At 33.6% G+C, this 19,081-nt stretch overlaps 1 long non-coding RNA gene across 1 annotated transcript in view; it reads right to left on the minus strand.

Moving 5' to 3' along the window:
• Positions 1 to 266: 266 nt before the first annotated feature.
• The window catches only part of LOC119622303 (uncharacterized), a 35,169-nt gene continuing 16,354 nt past the window's right edge, over positions 267 to 19,081 (minus strand). Inside the window, exon 4 of the long non-coding RNA XR_012093572.1 lies at positions 267 to 434. This is a non-coding gene — a long non-coding RNA (uncharacterized lncRNA). The remainder of the gene's footprint in view (positions 435 to 19,081) is intronic.

Here is a 19,081-nt window from a genome sequence, read left to right on the forward strand (position 1 = left end):
CCTAAGGCCGACCCTCCTTAACTCTAAGATCATCTGCTTTAAGTCTTAGAAGGAGGAAAATCAATAGAAAATGGAAATTGGAATATCCATGGGGTTAAAATGACAGTGATTAAAATGATAGGTAGATTAATGGTGGGCTGTTTCATTCACTATTCTAGTTGGAGTTCAGGAAAATAATATAAAAATAATCCTTTGAAGATAAACCTTAGAAATAATGGTTGTTTCTGCTTTGGATGAGAATGCAACTTATATGGCATCCTGTGGAATTTATTAATGTCTCTCATTTATCCTAAAAGACAGATTCTTCTTTTGCAAGACGACAGATGAATTACCTTGAGGTTATTCCTCACTTTCTGCATGGTGATATACGGAGAATAGGTGAAGAGCTGATGACAGGGTAGGAGTTATTTCTGGGGAAGGTCCAGTGTTGATCACTGTATTAGAAAAAGAGTAATTTAAGAAACGTTGTAAATATTCATAATATCACATTAGCACATACAATAATTGTCAGCTCCGTAACCAGGCGTGCTGTTATCTCTCTTTCTAGGATAGCTAATATGTCCTAAAATGCTCTGATACACTGCAGGGTTACTAACACTGTCTTTAATGCAGCATTTTTCTTTGAAGGACTGAAACCTAGTGGTCTCTCCAGGGCATCATAAATCTTAGTTTTCATTTAGAATATAGAAACCCTAAAGAACATAAAACAATATTTAAGCCTCAGAGAAGGCCAATTTCCAATACAAAATGGGATTGTTATGAGAGTAAAGGAATGAGCAGATGAGAATAGGAACACTGCAATTTACACAAGGCTGCCAGAAACAAAATAAAGGAGGCACAGGAGTCCTGGGGACTATACATGATAGAGCAGTGACCAGAAAACTGAAATGGTCCACATGGACTATTCATTTTTTCAGCTGTCTGTACCAAAGACTGTAGAATATCAAGATTTCAGAGATATTGCTGAAGACAGATGCTTAAATGATTTTAAATTATACATATTGAAACTTGCTATGAATTAAGTTAAGAAGTCATCATTTGAGGTAAATATGCAATAGAAACAATATGATTTGACAAAGCTTTGAGGTAAAATAATTGCATGGAATTAAGTCACAATACATTTTAATTTTCTAATTATATACAACATCTTTAAACTTTCAAAGCCATTAAAGCATAGCAGGAATTTAATGAGATATCTAATTTTGTATATATCTATTCCATGATTCATTTCCTAAAAGTTCTTGTGAGTCAAAATGTGGGCAGGGAACTTTCAGACTGTTTATCTCCCAATAATATGTTATTGTTCTATTTCTACATATTCCTTGGGATTTGCAAAAATAGCAAAGGTAAATTCTCTTACAAAAATCGAAGAGCATCTTCATTAATCCATTAAAAAGGAGGCACCTTTTCTGTAAATCTTTACTAGAAGAGTTGACTAGCCCAAATATATCAACATACTTTATTGTATGTTATTTATAGTTAAAATAAAAATAATATTAAGTAATAATTGACTTAATCACCAAAATAACAGGTAATCAGAATTAACATTTAACAAGCACATGTGATATATGAGACACTCCTGAATGTTGTAGATGTTATCACTCATTTCATCTTCATGATAACTTTATGAAGTGCTGACAATATTTTCAAGTAATTTTGTAAATTTGTTAACTAGAACACAGTTTATATCACTGAGTACACTGAGGAGCTTGAGTTTGACACTAGGTAGTCTGACTTCAACATCTGCTTGTAAATTGTTTTGACTCACAGAACAGCAAGTCATTAATATTTTTGTCTAAAATAATTTTGCAGATAATGCTGTCATAGTGTATTGAAATGATGTAAAAGCACTAATATGATAACATTTAAGGATTTTCCGGGAAAACATAATCTCTTTCATTTTTCTCATTGTGTTTGTTCTCAATCCATTAATAAATGTCTAAATCCCTTTGCTTAAAATAATACAGTAAAATAAAAACGCTCGTGGATAGGAAAATACTTCATGTTGCAATTAATCACCTGTTCTCTTGTATAGAGTTCCTAAAATGTGGGCAAAAAGAGCCCTGGTATCAAAATTACCAAATGTGCAAATTATTTAAACATTTCTAGATATATCCCATTTCTGCTAGTGGAGACCGAAAATGGGTACTAAAGAAGTTTTCAGGTAATTTATGTGTACAGTAAAGTGTTAAACCTTGGCTCTCATAATAATTAATTATATGTTCCTAAAAGTAAGGCGTGAGTGAGCTTGAATATACTGGATAGCTTAAACTGTTGAGTTGTAATGCCACTAAAGATGAAAGACTGAAAATACAAAGAAACGATCATAGATTCTTGTAAACATTAAAATGCTACTGAGAGAGGCTACTGATTGAGGATAATTTCAAATCATTTATTTTTTTTGTCAGAAGTAAATGTTTATAAAATATTACAAAAGATTACCAACTATTTAATGTATTGAAAAATGTTGACTGTTGTTAGGTTGTTGTTTATAAAAACAAATATCTAAATTATATTAAAATATTTGGAAATTAATATTAATTGACTGTTATGAACCAAATGTCACTAAAATATATTGTAATATGACATTTATGTTGCTTTTACAGAATCATGCTGTCTGTTGCTTTAAATATCTACATAATTGACTACCATTTCAAGATCTTCAAAATATACAATTTCCTGTTATAAATTATTGTTGAAAAGGGAATTGCTTTGTATTTTGAGAATTTTCAAAAGCAAAACCAAGACCTATGCATATGTCAATTGCCCAACATTAAAATATTAAGATAAAAAAATACAAACCACTTTTGTTTACAAAAGTATACAAAGGTGTGGCAAGGAGGTAAAGAGAAGTTAAAGGAAAGACAACAGATTGTAAAATTCCCATCTTACTCAAATGCTCAAATTTGGGCTGGAATACAACCCACGCAAGCTGCAGGGTGTCCGCAAGAAACAGAGCAGCAGATGAGTAGGAACTGACATCTGTGGCTTGGGGAAAAAACTGGCAAGGAGAGCAAAAAACAAGTAGTTAAAGAGCTCTAAATGGCCATAAAAATATAGTCTTCTGAAAAACACAGGACCGCTTAAATTCTTATTTTTATTCTCTTCCCCTTTTAAGTCATACATGTTTAGGAAGATAGTCATAAGTAAGAAACAAAATAGTCATTCTAAAAAAAAAAAATAGGCATGTCGTATGGGGTAGAAATACAATTTCATCATATGGAGTAGATTACTAATAATATTTAATGTACATCAGCAATACTTTGCAAAATACCTTTCAGGTTCCATCAGTGACATTGTAACAAAGCTCATAGGATTGTACTGTTCAGGAGCTTTCTAAGGTTTATATAATTTTCCCCTTTTGAAAACAAAAGCTGGGAAAAGAGTGATGCATATTGTTTTCTATTTTCTATGAGTTACAATAACAAATGAATTATCAAGGTGAACTAGAGAGTAAAGATATTAAGTCAATACAGGGCCCATGATTCTAATACAATTTTCTATCTTTAATTAAAATAAAGAAGACAATGCACAAATCCATTATCAGAAATCAAAAGTCATATTGTCATATTAAATACCTTATAACCAAATGCTTGAGAACACATTCATTTGATGGTAAAGACATAAGCAAAAAATACCAATTAATAAAACAGAACACTTTTCTGTTGTGATATTAAATTAGTATTTTTCATTATTTATGATTTATACGGACAATTTATAAATATAGCTAACCTCATGTTTAAACTACCCATAATAACAGACCTTTAGATATAATGTGTATTTTTAATTGGATCCCATTTTTTATATAAGATAATAAAGTTCTTATTTTTTTCCTCTTGCTTGTGGGGTAGGAGAAATGGAAGGAAATTATTACAGGGTAGTGTCGTGTTCTCAGTCCAGTATATGGTCAGTTGTGCACATAATAAATTTTATCACCTTTGATTTTGTGTTTTTTCTGATAGTAGAGACAGGCAGGCTAAAAAAATTTGCTTTTCGTTATTCTTGCTATAACCTGACTACACGTCTTACTTGTTAATAATTTTGAGCTCATTTATTGTGTTTTGATTGAATATTATGATATTACATATAAAAAAGCAAACTAAAACATCATAAAATCATACTCAGTTCTTCAAATTTCCATAATTAGAACATTTTAATAAGACAAGTTGCAACCATCAGAGTACCACAGTTGAAATACCAATATTTCTAAAATATCGTGTTCACAAAACATTTTGCGTGAGTAATAGATGTTAAATTTTGGATATCGTTGAAATTTAGATCTAAATCATTTTAACATATTTACTATTTTTTCATAATAAATGCAATCCATGGCCACAAAGTGAAGCAAAGCATTGTAGATGTCTTCTCTTCTATCCCATTCTCTACTAAGTCCCTTAGTAACAGTCCGTGCAATGGCCTATGCTGATTTACCTGTGAGCCCTGCTACAGAAAATGTTTATTAGTTCAGTTAACTTATCATTTGGCTACCTTCTGCATTCTCTGAGACGCAGCTAGAGATCGTTTGTGGATCCAGAAAACCTTGGCCGCCCTAATTTGTACTGAGCCACTCAAATGGTTATGACAGCAGTAGGATAGCACTGTCACCATGGCCTGTGGCTATATTTCTATGGCCATTTTAATTCTTCAAAGTTTGCTTCCCAGTGACCGACATTCTTCTCTTGGGATGTTTCTTATTGACATCCAAATAAAATACACTTGAAGCAATGGATTGGTTTTTATAGATTAATGCAAAGTTGTTTCAAGAAACCTGATTACAGGCTGCTTCTTGATATATATAAGGGTTTTGGATTCTACTAAACAACCTACCTAAATATGTTTTACAAATAATAAAGAGGAGGTTAAATATATTTTTAAAATAATAAGGAGAACTGTCCGGGCATGGTGGCTCACGCCTGTAATCCCAGCATTTTGGGAGGCCGAGGTGGGCGGATCACAAGGTCAAGAGATTGAGACCATCCTGGCCAACATGGTGAAACCTCGTCTCTACTAAAAATAAAAAAAAAAAAATTAGCCAGGCATGGTGACGCGCACCCGTAGTCCCAGCTTCTCGGGAGTCTGAGGCAGAAAAATCGCTTGAACCCGGGAGGCGGAAGTCGCAGTGAGCCGAGATCACGCCACTGCACTCCAGCCTGGCGACAGAGCAAGACTCCATCTCAAATACAAATAAATAAATAAGTAAATAAAAATAAAATAATAATAATAATAGTAATAAGGAGTGCTATGTGTGGCATGTAGTTGACTATCAACAAATATTTCTTGATTGACTGCATGACTAATGAATAAATTGACCTCCCTTATTTTGATGGTAATTATTACTGCTGATATCCAAGTTTGAATTGAACTTATTTCATTCAGTTTTAATTCATACTTTTAATAATCTGATATAACTTGCCTCAATGCATGTATTTTACCTATTGGAGCTATAGTTTCTGCTTGGTGAGACTCTACACTATTTCACGCATTTAGCAAATATTTATTGAGTGCCTGCTATGCAACAGTGTATAAAATCAAGTTATTTGTAGCAGACCTAGAAAAGCTATATGCTCACATATAGTGCTGACTGTATCTAATACTGATTCTTGACAAAATAAGGATGAGTCAGCCAAATAATAATTTCTAATGTGTTCTTTAAAGTTTACCCTTCCCTAATGACTTTGTTTGTTGTTGGCTTTTACCTGCTGTAATCTGTTAAACAGGCTTGACTCCCTGACTTGAGAGACATAAAAGACCCCACTGAAAACTTTTGTGGGAGTTCTACAAACAAGATTTCTCATATGTATTATATTACCATACTCCAGACAAAGCATACACTTTAGGATGCTGTTTCTATAAGTCTCTCAAAGCCCTGATAATTGCTGGTGTTTTCTTTCTCCTGCAGTAACATATTGTTTTCCTTTAATAAAATCATATAGAAATTCGTGTTGGTGTTTTATCAGTGTTTTTAATTAACCAAACTGCATAATCCTTGTAGCCAATTATGGAACGAGTTGATGGAAACTCAATATTCTACAAAGGCAGATATTGCACTCTTTTGGAATGTGCAGTGTTCTCTTTCTACCTCATTCTACCCTTTCTGAAGATAATCTTGGTTTTCTCCCACACCTTTATGTACCAAGCACATGTTATTTTCAATGGAGAGGTAATAAAATAAACCTAGTTCTATTTTCTCTGTATTTTATCATAAGCATTTCACTCTTGTATAATTAGTGGTTTTATAAGAACTTTTAGAAAGTTGAAATTTTTGCCAGCATAGGAAGATAACTTATGAAAAAGAACTTAGAAAAGACCAGTAAAGATGGCTCTGACCTTATGTAAATCATACTATAAGCATCTTTTGCCTAAAAGAAAAAGGTATAATGATTTCATGTAGGAAGGCACCAGTTTTATGAACAAACTGGAAACGATCTCGTGCTAGAATATGAGTATTTACAGTATTATTTGATGACTGTAATTGAAGATCACAATTGATAGTTGGAAAATTTGTATTTATCTAAAAAAGCTAGGACTTTGAGGACCCCAAATCTTCTCTGACTTATTGCAAATTATACTTTCCATAATAAATAAACTGTTCAAATTAAAGAACACAGTTCATAATTTTTAAATATTATTTTAATTTATATTAGAGTACTAGAGGTGTATATTTTAAAAAGCAATAGTGCTGAAGGTTGAAAAAATGGAGAATTCCTTTGGTATAAATGTGTCATTCTAAATAAAAATGGTTATACATATATTTTTGGAGTAACCAATTTTAAATATTATTAAATAATTCTTTTTTTTTTTTTTTTTTTTTGCTAGAAAAAGGTTTAAAATCTTCACTGGTTCCTTTTTGCTACCAAACCAATAAGTGGATGGATTTTTAACATTAAATTAGCAGTCAGTAGTTATTCTCATTATGATAATATTCAATGATGAATCAAAATACATTATTATGACTTCTTTTATAAAACTAAACAGGGGGAGGCTGTTATAACATGAAAGCTTGCTCTCTCATGTACCTGGTGGTGGATACAGGCTGTAGGCTGAGACCTCAGCTAGGTCTGCTATTTGGAATGGCTTCATAAGACCTCTTCATGTATGTTCATGTCTCCCTCCCAGCATGATGGCTGCATTCCAGAGAAAGCATCTCAAAAGGAACAAAGCAGAAGTTCATAACGTTTTTATACTGGGATTTAAAAGACAAATAGCTTTACTCTTGGCATTTGCTACTGAGAGAAGCAGACACAATAATTTAATGAAGTTCAAGAGGAATGGATGCTTCTACTCAATAATAAAAGTATCGACATCACATTACAAGAACAGCATGTGAGAATGAATATACTGTAATGACCCTATTCAGAAAGAGCAATTAACTGTATATTGCAATGACTACCCTGTGTTAAACTCCTTGACTCTATATTTTTCTATTTCTTGGTTACATATAAATATATAGTTTCCCAGCAATTTCTATGGTTTGAATGTTTTTGTCCCCTGCAAAATTTATGTTGAAACTTAATCACCAATGCAACAGCATTGAGAGATATGGCATTTTGAAACGATTGAACCATGAGGGCACCCCCATCATGAATAGGATTAGGTCACCTAATCAAAGGACTTGACAGAAGAGAATGTCCCTTTTTGCCATTTTACCTTCTGCCATGTGAGAACGGTGTTCCTCCACCTCCATTCTGGATGATACTCAAGGTGTCATCTTGGAAGTAGAGACTGGATCCTCATTAGAAAACTAACCTGCTGGAAGGTTTATCCTGAACCTCCCCACCTCTAAAATGGTGAGAAATAAATTTCTTTTCTTTATAAATTACCCAGACTCTGGTATTGTGCTATAGCAGCACAAACAAAGACAGCTATGAAGAAAATTCTAATCATTAAAATGGCAACCTTAACCACATGCCCGAGACAATAAATGTAAAAGACCCATATTAAAATATGCCACCAACTAATTTCAGGACTATTTAAACATTAGAAAAAGCTGATCATAAAGTTCCTGCGTAAGGATGGAGGGACAGCAGGAAGGTCACAGTCAAATAAAAAAATAGGTGAATGGCCTAAAGTTTTTAATAGAATGGATCAAGGCTTCCAAAATGTTAGTGTCTAATGGCATCCAACAAACAATTTGGTGTTTAGAAAAACCATTCACATGTGAGAACAGAAAAAAAATGCTGAATGCTGATATTGAAGTGTGTTCTGGTTTTAAGTGCTCTATTTTTAAGAGAGATCTCACAGTGTAAGTATGCACAGTCATTGCGGAAGATACTCAATTTCTTTAAAAAAAACTATAAACATCCATTTGGACAGGGTTAGAGGAAGCATATGTATTCCAAAAGTAGGGTGGAACATACATGATGATTGTCCAGTAGTCAAATATATTGATTTTACTTTTATTTCATTTTCCTTTTAGCTTCATCTTTCTGTTGCTCAAAGTTTTTCTTAAATTCTTAGGTTAGAGTTAAGTTATCCAGAATATAAACTTCTCATTAGATAATTTTTCCTCTCTCTCTTTCTGTGCATTTGTGTGCGTGTGTGTGTATATGTGTGTGTGGTTGTAGAATCTTTCATGGATCTCAGAATTATAAATACAGCTGTCCATTCAGCATCTCAATTTAGATTTCTGATAGTCATCTATGAGTTTGTAATATAAAAAAGCAAAATTTTTCTCTTGCATGTTTTCATGTCTCAGTTAATGATATACCTTCTACTCATCAGTTGCAACACAGAACCTTAGAGTTGTCTTCGTTCTCTTCCAATAAACCCCACCCATATACAATACATTATCAAGTACTGTGGATTCATCCTCATAAATAGATTCCAAATCTAACTATTTACCAATACGTGCACTGTTACCATCCATCAATGCTAGCTCTCAACTGAATACCTGCAATAGTCTTTTAAATGATGTCCTATCATATGGTTTGGATGTGTCCCCACCCAAATCTCAACTTGAATTGTATCTCCCAGAATTCCTACATGTTGTGGCAGGGACCCAGGGGGAGGTAATTGAATCATGGGAGCTGGTCTTTCCTGGGCAATTCCCATGATAGCGAATAAGCCTCCTGAGATCTGAGGGGTTTATCAGGGTTTTCTGCTTTTAGTTCCTCCTCAGGTTTCTCTTGCCACTGCCATGTAAAAAGTGCCTTTCACCTTGTGTCATGATTCTGAGGCCTCCCCAGCCATGTGAAACTGTAAGTCCAATTAAACCTCTTTTTGTTCCCTGTTTCGGGTATGGCTTTATTAGCAGCATGAAAACAAATACATCCTATTTCCGCCATTATCAGCACCACTTCCTTCATCCCAGGAAATCTTTCCTTAATATGAAACTAGATTGAATAATTTAGAGGTAATGAAGATCATTTCTTTAACCTAGAATTTCTAATGGATTTTTGTCTCAATAAAATAAAATCAATATTTTTTCCATGACTAATATACCTTTCAAAAGCCAAAAGCTGCTGTTCCTACATTAATTTTCAGACTCCATTTTCGGTCATTCTCACATTTTTGCCTGATTCAATTACCTAACCCTTTTGCCCTTCTCCAGTTAGACTAAGTACAGCTTTACCTCAGAATCTTTAAACATAATTTTGTCTGAAAAATTTTTCCATTAAATGACCATTGCATATGTCCTAGCTAACTGTCCCAACATGGGGAAAGCCTTCGTTAATTCTCCAGCACACTCTGTCCCCAATGCATTATTTCTTAAAATCTTTTCAGTATTTTAAAAATTATCTGACACACTATGTATTTTTTTTATCATTCATTTATTATCTACTTCCACTACTGGAATGTAAGTTACTGAAGTTACTTTATCTGGTTCAGCTATTGTTCCATTTCCAAAGCTTAGAGTAGTCCCTAGTAAAGAATAGCTGTTTAATACCTATTTGAAAAATAAATAAATAACTCACTAAAAATGTGATGTTGATAAAAATATAAAATAAAATTTGTTAGATTTTCAGTATCCTAACTCTTGATTATGTAACTCTGGCTCACAAAAAACAGAGAAAGTGTTTGAATTTTAGATATTCATGAATGAGTTTGATGGGTTATACTCAATCAAAGTTTTAAAGGCTTCAAAGTGAGGAATCTCTTGTTTCTTGGCTCTATAAGTGTGCTCATCCAGGATCACTCTTTTTGGCTCAAATTACAAAATTTTAGTAAATCTTTTGTGAGAAATATTGTAAGCCCTAGGAAAATGCATTCTCCCTACTTCATGTTTTCTCTGTCATGTTTTCATGTTATGTTCCCTAACGTTTGTATCAATACATCTTTATTTTAAAGGACTAGATCTTTAAACTTGATTTCAACATACCCAAATATATGCTATAATAATTACAATTATTTTAATCAAAAATTTCATATTAAAATAAAAACACTGCTACTATGCATCTGCATGCAGATTCCAGTGAAAATATTAACATTGTAGGTGAATCTGGATAAGAAGTTGTAGATTGCACATAAACAGGCATAAACAGCCAGTTTCCTGATAGTATATTATTTTAAGCACTAATTTTTTAAATGGATTGAGCATTTTCACTATATTTTTCCTGGAATGACTAATAGAAAATGACTTTAATGACAGTGAACATTCCTGTGAAAAAAATAAGTAAGACTAAGAGACCTAGAAAATTTCACATATCATAGAATTTATGTAGATGATAAAATACATTGAAAAATGCAAAACTATAAAATATGTAATCTAATAATCCATATACCCTAAATAAATAGAAGGACAGTCGAGAACTCCTTCCTTCCTTGCATGGAGGGAAGAGTGTGAAGTGAGCACCCAACTTTGCTGTGAACCCCAGCACTGGGCCACTTCAGTGAAACTCAACCGAACCAACTCCTACTGCCCCAAGTTCCAGTCTGGTATCTATGGACTGAACCTCCAGGCCTACTCCAATATCAGGCCAACCCCACAGCTCCAGGCTCCAGGCCAGAACCCAATTATCCAGCTTTTAGGTCTGTCCCAATGCCAAGCCAGCCCTCACAGTTCAGCCTTCATGTCAGCCTTATAGTCTCAGGAGTCAGGCCCATTTTGGCACCAGGTTGGTCCCCACAGGCCCAGACTCTAGGCTTTCCCCACTAAAGTCAGACTCCAGAACTTCACCCATACACCCTGGCTTTAGACTTTCCCCTACATCTCAAACTCCAGGTCCACCCTGGTACCAGTCTAGCCCCTATCAACCCATGCTTCCGGCTGCTCCTATAGACATAAGCTCCAGGCCTGCCTCCAAGGACCCAATGCACAGGTATATCTCAGTAGATAAGAGTGCCAGACTAGACACTGAGGATCCACACCCACCTGAGAATATCCTAGCTGCGGTATCACTATGGTGGACCTAAGTATCAGACCTATAACTATGGATACTTTGGACCCAGGCACCAGGGTCACCCCACCTTCTTACCCAGCCACCAAGCCTGCCCAGTGATTTGGGCAGCAGGCCCATCTGAGGATCCCACTAGACAACCTGCCCAGAATCTCTGGACCAGTTGATTGGTGAAGGACTTTCCCTGCCATAGCCAGTCTGTAAAGACTGTAATAGGTGCCTAATTCTTCAAATGCATAGTCACCAATGCATGGTGATGAGGATCATGAAAAACCAGATAACATAACACTGCCAAGGGAATAAAATAAAGAATCAGAAGCTGATCCAAAAAGAAATGGATATTTATTTGATTGAATTCAATGAGTTCAAAATTTTCAACGAATTCAAAATAATCATCTTAAAGAAGCTCAGTGTGCTACAAGAGAACACAAATAGACTACTAAACAAAATCAGGAAAACAATATGTGAACAAAATTAGAAATTCAACAAAAAAAATCATAAAAAAGAATCAAACAGAAATATTTGAGCAAAATGGCACAATGATTGAGCTGAAAAATTTCATAGACATCTTCAACAGCAGGTTTAGTCAATCAGAAGAAAGAGAATCGGTGAGCTCAGAAACAGATCATTTGAGATTACCTAGTAAGACGGACAAAAATACAACAAAAATAAATAAAAACAAGTGAAGGAGGCCTATAGGAAGTATGGGGCACCATCAAGTGACCAAAGATGCATTATGAGAGTCAAAAAATAAACAGAAAAACAAAATAACAGGAAGCTTATTTAAAGAAATAATGACAGAAAACTTCACAAATCTGGAGAGGAAAAATGAACATCAGCTCCAGAAAGTCAAAATAACCCTAAATAAGTTAATATAAATAGATCTTTATTGAGACATATTATAATCAAATTCTTAAAAGCCAAGGAAAAAGAGAGACTTTTGAAAGCAACAAGAAAAAACCAACTCATCGCATACAAAAGAATCTTTGTAAGACTGTTAGCTGACCTTTCAGCAGAAACATTGAAGGTTGGGAGAGTGTGGAATGATCTATTCAAAATGCTGAAGGAAAAAAACTACCTGCCAAGAAAAGAATGCCAAGCAAGCATGTAAAGTAAGATACCTTCCTCAACAAACAAAAGCATGTAAAGTAAGATACCTTCCTCAACAAACAACAAACATTACTACTAGATTTGCCTTAAAAGAAATGCTAAAGAAAGTTCTTTAAGTGGAAATGAAAAAATACCAGTGGCTAACATGAAAACACGTAAATACATAAAACTCACTGTAAAGATAAAAATACATTTAAACTCAGAATACTCTAATACTGTAAAAATGGTTCATAAATCACTTTTAACTCTAACATAAAACTTAAAAGATGAAAATACTATGAATAACTATAGCTATAATAATTTAATAGATGCACAAGAAGAATTTATATTGATAACAATAACATTAAATGTTGGGAGAGAAGTTAAAATATAAACCTTTGGTATATGGTCAAAATTAAGTTACCCTCAGCTTAAAATAAAGTATTATAACTATAATATGTTTCTTCTAAGCCTCATGGTAACAAAAAAAAATCTATAGTAGGTACGCTAAAGACAAAGAGAAATAAATCAAATCTTACCACTACAAAAACTCATCAAATCAAAAAAGATAAAAGAAAGAAAGATGAAAGAGAAAAAAGAAAGAAAGAAAGAAAGAAAGAAAGAAAGAAAGAAAGAAAGAAAGAGAGAAAGAAAGAAAGAAAATACAAAATAATCAGAAAGTAATTAACAAAATGGCAATAATGAGTCCTTACCTCTTCATCAGTTCTTCAAATATATTAGATTAAATTATTCAACCAAAAGACATACAGTGAATGAATTGATTTTTAAAGATTTGTCTATAGTCTGCCTATAAGACACTCACTTTAGATTCAAGAACACACATAAGTAGAAAGTGAAGGGATTAAAAAAATTCATGAAAATGAGAGGAGGTGTGGCTAAATTTATATCAGACAAAATACACTTCATGTCAAAATTATCACAAGACACAAAGATGGTTATTATATAATAAAGGAGTCAATCATCAACAAGATATAACAATTGTAACTATATGTGCACCCAATGTTAGAGCACTTAAATGAATAATGCAAATATTAACAGAACTGAAGGAAGAAACAACCAGCATTACAATAATAGAAAGGGACTTCAGTACCCAACTTTAAATAATAGGCAGGTAATCCAGACAGAATATTAATAATGAAACAGTGGATATAAGCAATACTATAGATGAAATGGACCTAACAGATACATACAAAACATTTCATCCAAGAATACTAGAATATGCCTTCTTTCCCAATACACAAGGAACATCCTCTAGGATAGATGATGTGTTAGGCAACAAAACAAATCTTAACAAATTCAAGAAGATTGCAATTATAACAAGTATTTTTTTATCTGACCATTATGGTATAAAACTAGAAATTAATAACAGGAGGAAAATTTAAAAATTCACAAATATGTGAAATTAAACAAATACTCCTGAACTATCAAAAGGTTAAAGAAGAAATCCAAAGCAAAATTTAAAAGAAGTTATAGTGATAAACTCAAACATTAAGAAGAAAGATCTTCAATAAACAACCTAACATTACACCTCAAGAATTGAGACCAAATTCTGAAGAAGGAAGGGAATTATAAAGGTCAGAGCAGAAATAAAATTAAGAAGAGTCTCAAAAATTAATAGAAATTATCCACAAAAGTTGTTTATTTAAAAATAAAATTGACAAACCTTTAGATAAGACCAACTAAGGAAAAAAGAGAAGACAAAAATCATAAACAAAAAAGGAGATATTACAACTGACACCAAATAAATAAAAAGATTATAAAAGAGCACTATGAATAATTATGTATCAACAAACAGAATAATTTAGAAGAAATGAACAAATTTCTGAAGACATACAACATATCAAGATTACCATGAAGAAATAGAAAATGCGAAACAATTAAAGAGATGAGTACACTTCTAAGTACACTTTATGAGGCCAGCACTACCCTTATGCCAAAGCCAGACACTACAAGCAAATGAAATTATAGGCCATTATCTCTAATAAACTTATATGCAAAACATTAATGACAGAAATTAAACAAGACACAAACAGATAAAGGTATATCCCATGTTCATGGATTGGAAGGCTACATAATGTTAAACTGTCTGTACTATCCAATTTGATACAAACATTTGATGTAATCCATATCAAAACACCAATGATATTTTTCACATAAATAGAAAATATTCTAAAATTAGTTGGAACAACAAAAGATCCAAATAGCCAAAGAAATCTTGAACAAAAGAACAAAGCTAGAGCATAACATTACCTGATTTCAAAATACACTGCAAAACTGCAGTAATCAAAACATCATAATGCTGGCATAAAGGCAGTTATGTAGACCAATGGCAGGGGAACTAAAAGAGATACCAAAAATAAACTCACGTATTTAGAGTAAATCAAATTTTGACAAAGGTGCTGGAAACATTATGGGAACAGGACAATCTATTTTATACACAGTGTTGGAAAAAATTGGGTATTCACATGCAAAAGAATATAATTGGGTTCTTATCTCATGCCATATACAAAAATCAGTTTGAAATGAATTAAAGACTGAGCTATAAAACTGCTAGAAAGAACCATGAAAGAAAAGTTTCTTGACATTGGTATGGGTAATAATTTTTTTGTTATCACCCAAAAGAGCATAACAACAAAAGCGACACCAGACATAAAACCACATCAAACTAGGAAGCTTTGCATTGCAAAGGAAACAACAAACAAAGAGACAACTTACAGAATGGGGCACAGTATTTGTGAACCAGACATCTGATAAGGAGTCAATATCTAAAATATATAATAAACTCAATTCAATAGCAAAGTAATGATAATAATCCAATTAAAAAAGGGGCAAAAGACCTAAACAGGCATTTCTCAAGAAAAGACTTGCAAATGGCCAATGGATATGTGAAAATATATGCAACATCATTAATCTTAAGGGAAATGCAAAATCAAACCACAATAAACTATTAAATCAAACTTCATGACTATTAGAATGGCTGTTATCAAAAAGGTAAACAATAACTGCTCTTGAGGATGTAGATATGAGGAAATCCTAGTATGCAGTTGGTAGAAATTTAAACTGGAGCCATAATTTTGGAAAACGATATAGTGGTTCCTCAAATGTTTAAAATATAGAAAGATAATTCGGCAATCCTATTTCTGGTTGTATGATCAAAGGGAAAATAATGAAATGAATGTAGTACCATTCAGACTTAAAAAAAAGAAAAATCCTGTCATCTGCAAAAACGTGAATAAATATGCAATATGACATGCTAAATGAAATAAGTCAATCACAGAAGGACAAACAGCATGATCTCACTTACAGGTAGACTCTAAAATAGTCGCTTATAGAAGCAGAAAGTAGAATGGTGGTTGACAGAAGCTATGGTGGTAAGGTCCAGGGGAATGGGGAGATGTTCCTTAAAGGGTGCAAAGCTTCAGTTAAATAAGATAAGTAAGCTCTAAAGATCTACTGTACAGCGTGGTGACTGTAGTTAATAATGTATTGCATTTTTGAAAAATTCCAACAGATATCTTAAATGTTCACAAACAAATGAAAAGTATTTCAAGTGGTAGATATGTTCCTAGCTTGATTGAATTATTCACATGTATGCATATAACAAAACACAATGTACACTGTAAACATATTTAATTTTGACACGTTCAATTTAAAATGCATGTAAGTAAATATATGAAAACAAAGAAAAAAAGTGAAATAATTGGAGAGGTAAAAACAAACTGCAAGTGTTTACAAAAGCGAGATGAGATATGAAAAAAATCTGAGGCCAGGCGTGGTGGCTCACGCCTGTAATCCCAGCACTTTGGGAGGCTAAGGCGGGCTGATGACAAGGTCAGGAGATGGAGACCATCCTGGCTAACACGGTGAAACCCCGTCTCTACTAAAAATACAAAAAAACTAGCTGGGCGTGGTGGCGGGCGCCCAGAGTCCCAGCTACTTGGGAGGCTGCAGCAGGAGAATGGCGTGAACCCGGCAGGCAGAGCTTGCAGTGAGCGGAGATTGCACCGCTGCACTCCAGCCTGGGCGACAGAGCGAGACTCCATCTCAAAAAAAAAAAGAAAAAAATCTGAAAAGTAATCTCCAGATAAATATTACAATCATTAAGATTTTTTGATATAGCTGCTATATATGAAAATTCTGTAAAAATAGATATTTTACTTATTTATGCAGATAATCTGCTAATTAGAAAATGAAGTTTTAAAAGCTACCAGTTATTATTACATCAAAATATATGACATCTTTAAAGTACATGCAACCAGACACGGGAAAGCTAATCATGAAACATTTTAAAAGCTATTAGAAGTTATTAAAGAAAAGAGTGGTGAAAATATGGTTTTTAATTAATTGTGTCATTATCCATGTGGAAAAAATGTAAAATCAGGAAAGTTTTTGTACATAAAAGCAATTACAAGAAAGATACAAAGAAATGGGAACTCTAATTCATTGCTAATTGAGATATCAATTGGTAAATTCAGTTTAGAAAACCTTTGACATCATCTAATAACATTTAAAATCATCTAATAACATTTAAAATAACACAAGTCCTGTTATGCCACAATTTTTCTTTCTGCTGTTTATAAAACTTCCCCTATGAACACCATAATGTACGTACTAGAATGTTCACAAGCCATAGATTATTATTGACAAAACTGGAACTAACTTGAATAGCCATCACAAATATTATAGCTGATTAAATAATTGCATGTTCAATTAGACTTTATACTGCAATAAAAGGCAAACGGTAGCAGTATACAGGAACATGGATGCATTTTAAAATGTAATGCTGCGGGAAATAAGCTAGCCAAAATGAACTTGAAAAGTATGACTACAATAATATAAATTCAAAATATGCAAAACAAAATTATAGTTTAGGGATGAAAACTTAGGTGATAAAATCTATGAATAAAATCAGAACAGAAGAAAATTAGTCAGGAAAGTATTTATCTGAAGACAGTGGGCAGGCCTTATAATTAAAAAAAAAAAATGAATTTAGAGATCTACCGGGTTCTAATTTCTAATCACAGGAATAAGAATATTGTTTACACAACTGCTCGCTTTATTTCTACGGTGCACTAAAATACTCTATAAACCTGTTCCTCTGTATGTTATATTTAGTAATTGAAAAAAATACATTAGTACTAAGTACATAGAAATGTAAATGATAAAATAATGGTGATCTTTGAATGTGGGAAACGGGAAACTGCAGACAACTTTTGAAAAATGAGATATTAAAAACAAGTACAGAATCTGGTCATAATTAACAGTGAGGGCAATGACTAGTTGGTGCTAGGATATAGATTTAGTAAGAGAGATAAAGGTGGAATAGTCTGGGATATATATGAGGAAAACAAGGGGCTTTAAAGAAGACAAGAACACAGATTTCAAAAAGAAAGAGGTATTTAATAACAGTTAAAATAATGTACTTCGGTATTTTGAAATATAAGAGAAACATGTAGAATACTGAGGATTGGGAAGAAGAAAACACTCATTATATTGATCCGTTGATGAATTCATTATGTTTTGTCCTTCGATATGGTACGTTATAACCAGTTCTTGCTCGAAGCTCGAGTCAAAGCGTTTAAATAGTTTGTTGTATAAAATAGACACTAGGTGCGGTGGCTCATGCCTGCAGTGCCAGAACTTTGGGAGGCCGATGCAGGCCTCACTTGAGATCGGGAGTTTGAGGCCAGCCTGACCAACATGGAGAAACCCGATCTCTACCAAAAATACAAAATTAACCGAGCGTGGTGGCACATGAGTGTAATTCCAGCTACCTGGGAGGCTGAGGCAGGAGAATCGCTTGAACCCTGGAGGCAGAGGTTGCCGTGAGCCAAGATCGTGCCATTGTACTCCAGTCTGGGGAACAAAAGTGAAACTCCCGTCTCAAAAACAAAACAAACAAGCAAACAACAACAACAACAAACCAGACACACAAGGAAAGCCATTTTTCTCAGGAGAATGTCTGAAGTGTTGTGTTCTCCGTCTCTAGAAGCACTGACAATATTCATTCTCTTACATGCAAGACCTGCCCAGTCCAAGCCCTCAAAACAACTCTGGATTGAGATAAGAGACTCTTAGTCTACTCCAGTTACCTTTCAGCAGAACTTGGCATTATGTCACTGTTGTCATTTTAGCCAGATCCAGGAAACACCAGGAATTGATACTGTCTAAATGCAAACAGTTAGAAGAAGCCCTCTCCACAGCTAAGATCCAGAGCTCGAGGAGGATTTTCAAAGCCTGTTGCAGGTATATCTGGAACTGGGAGGAAATGTTTTCTCTCCTTAGAAATCTAAGGAGTTAAAGTTCCAAGAAGTTACTGGTACCCTGCACCTCTGAAGAGGCATGACTGAGCTAGTAGTAGAAGTATAACCAGAAGGTGGCATTGGTGGAAGCAATATATAACAATTAAAGGTATATTCTATTAAAGAAGAAAGAAAAATAGGAAAAGTTCAATATAATTATTCACATTTTTTTTGACCACGTGCCAGTTGAAGTCCAGGCACTTTCGGAAAGCATCTGCAAGCTTGTTTCCTGAATCCATATCGCTATTTCATAGAATTTAGGTGAGAATACATTTCTATCATGTAAATCCAGAGATTTGGAGCTTTATCTCTTAAAATACCTACTGTTACTCT

This window comes from Chlorocebus sabaeus, chromosome 7 (genome assembly GCF_047675955.1).
Source record: "Chlorocebus sabaeus isolate Y175 chromosome 7, mChlSab1.0.hap1, whole genome shotgun sequence".
Taxonomy (NCBI): Eukaryota; Metazoa; Chordata; class Mammalia; order Primates; family Cercopithecidae; genus Chlorocebus; species Chlorocebus sabaeus.